Source organism: Micropterus dolomieu, linkage group LG17, assembly GCF_021292245.1.
Source record: "Micropterus dolomieu isolate WLL.071019.BEF.003 ecotype Adirondacks linkage group LG17, ASM2129224v1, whole genome shotgun sequence".
NCBI classification, from domain to species: domain Eukaryota; kingdom Metazoa; phylum Chordata; class Actinopteri; order Centrarchiformes; family Centrarchidae; genus Micropterus; species Micropterus dolomieu.
This window is the reverse complement of record NC_060166.1, coordinates 1,824,988-1,827,770: the sequence shown is the minus strand read 5'-3', so window position 1 is coordinate 1,827,770 and position 2,783 is coordinate 1,824,988. Positions and strand designations below refer to the sequence as shown.

Below are 2,783 nucleotides of genomic sequence, written 5' to 3'. Positions count from 1 at the left end.
GTTATCAAACAGTGGTCGGATAAAGAGGGATTCTGTGGGAACACCACTAAATGTTCAATTTCAATACCATACACCAAAACAAGGTCGAGGGTGTGGTTAAAACAGTGAGTCGGTTCATGAACACTCTGAGAGAAGCCAATGGAATCTAACAAAGAGATAAACGCAGTACTGAAGCTGTCATTCTCAACATCCACATGAATATTAAAATCCCCTACAATAATAACTTTGTCCGTTTTAAGGACTATAGTTGACAAAAACTCTGCAAATTCAGATAAGAATTCAGAGTATGGACCAGGTGCTTGGTACACTATAACAAAAAGAATTGGTTGCAGTGATTTCCAACTTGGGTGCGAAAGACCAAGAACAAGACTTTCAAATGAGTTATAGTTTAGTTTAGGTTTAGAGCTGATTAATAGGCTAGAGTCAAAGATAGCTGCAACTCCACCTCCTCGGCATGTGCCTCGAGGAATGTGAGTATTAATATGACTGGGAGGGGTGGATTCATTTAGGCTACAACTGCAGGCCAATGTGACCCAAATCTGTATTTTTTTGCCCATATGTGACTCAGATCTGATCTTTTTATGACAGTGTGAACAGGCCAAGTCACATGGAATCTGATCTCTTCCAGTTCAGAATTGAGCCACTTCCATACAGAGGTGGGACCAAGTCATCGTTTTTCAAGTCCGAGTCAAGTCTCAAGTCAAGGACCAGCAAGTCAAGTCCAAGTCTTAAATTTTTGAGTTTCAAGTCCTAAACAAGTCATAATGCGCTCTTCACCAAATTTAAAACCATTTAAAAAGTTTTTTCAAGTTAAAAATAAAACAATGTATTGAATGAAGCATTAGTGTTCATGTAGGGCTGCTAATTATTTTAGTCAATATTGATATCACAATTATTTAACAGGATTACTCATTGCCTTAGGAAACAGTTAACTATTGAAATGTAATACTTTCTTTTTAAAAACTAGGCATTACTCCAAAATCCCAAATAGCCCATGAAATAAGAAAAATTATCCAACATCATTAACTTGAAGCAGCATCTAGTGTGCAAGAGGATGACAGCAGCACAGTTTCCCCCAAGTTGACAGATTTGGATGAGGGATGGGAGGGGGCTGTGTGTGTGTGTGTGTGTGTGTGTGTGTGTGTACACGGAGGGGAGCAGAGCAGGTGAATTATTCGAGTTGACGAAGTTACGTTACAGAACGCTGAAATAAAACCGTGGTGTTTTGTTGGGAGATGCAGTGACATAAACCAACGGTGAGAAAACTATAAATTGCTCTGACGTTAGAAGACGCAGACACAGTGGAAACCGATCAGGTAAAGCAACACTGAACACACCTTTTAGGGAGGGCCTCAGCTGTGAAGGAAAGGGGTGCGCTGGATTTATAAAACAAAATGAGTGTCGCTATTATCGTTTTATCTTAATTAACTTGTTTTTTAATTGGTGGAAGCAGCGTCACGCAACAGCTGCAGCAGTCTCTCTACACTGTTTCGACCTGACCTTTCTTTTCTCCGTGAGGTGGAGGAATTTAGAAAGTTGTGTAGTGCTGCGTCAGGCCCCTAGCTGTTGTGCATGGATTAGCCTGTGCGTAAAATTCATCCAGCCAGAGGGAACGATCGCGAACCGTTCACAGCGCGCCGGTAGTAGGCCTACTACACAACCCATTGTAGATACTGGAGAGGGAGTGGGTTGCTGGGGGGGACAGGGCCAGGAGATCGCGGAACGGCCAGGTGCGCTTCGGACGGTCGGTGATTTTTCCCTCTTGCTGGATGAAGCCACACGCTCCAGTCTAATTGAGCACAGCGCTATGTTGATGCGCTGCGCAGTTTTTTATATCATCATTTATATTCGGGCATGGGGAGTGTCAAGTCAGCTCGAGTCAAAAGGCTCAAGTCCAAGTGAGGTCACGAGTCATTGCTGTTCAAGTCAAAGTTGAGTTGCAAGTCTTCTTTGATTTTTGTCAATCCACCGGACACGGAGCTCTCTTCTGAGTTACGTGCTTGCTACTTGTCCGTGGGGACACAGTGGGGAGAGAGAGAGAGAGGGAGGGTGTGAGTTGTGGGGCAGTTGCATTGTCCAGTGCCAGAAACGTAAAGAAAAGAACAGAAAGTTGTGAAAAAATCAGATCTGGGGAAAAAATCGGAATTGAGCATTAAGGCCTGCAGTCTGAACGTAGCCTTAGGCTAACATATTCTCTATCACCCAGCCAGGTTTCAATAAGACAAAATAAATCAATATCATAATCTGATATCCAACAAAGGTTAAAGTCAAGGGCAACTGGACTTGGTTGAAGATACTGGAAGACGTTTCATCCCTCATCCAAGAGACTTCTTCAGTTCTGACTGACTGGCAGGGAAACTCGGCTATTTAACCTCAGTGGGGTCGTTTGCCAGGATCGTCGATACCGCTGGTTCGTTAGTGTTCCTGGTTGCTGTAACGACAGTCATTACGGTCATTAGGACTACCCGAGGCCAAGTCTGAACGACCATCGTTGGTATCTTCACCTGAGGCCAATAGGTTACGCTTGTTGAGTTTCCTGGGAAGTGATGAAAGGACAGCATTGTAAGTGGGGGATAAGTGGTGGCGTAGACCCCCTCCTCTGTTCAATGACGGCTTCTCAACCCGGGTGTAGATGGCTTCCTTGACACCTCTTTCAAACCATCCATCTTCTCTGTCTAAAATGTGCACCTGGTGGTCCTCAAACGAGTGTCCTCTGTCCTTCAGATGTAAGTAGACTGCAGAGTCTTGACCTGAGGAGTTGGCCCTTCTGTGTTGAGCCATGC

General features: G+C 44.2%; 1 protein-coding gene across 1 annotated transcript in view; it reads left to right on the top strand.

Moving 5' to 3' along the window:
- The window catches only part of mthfs (5,10-methenyltetrahydrofolate synthetase (5-formyltetrahydrofolate cyclo-ligase)), a 16,213-nt gene that overhangs the window by 11,900 nt on the left and 1,530 nt on the right, over positions 1–2,783 (top strand). The gene's annotated exons all lie outside the window — the stretch shown is intronic.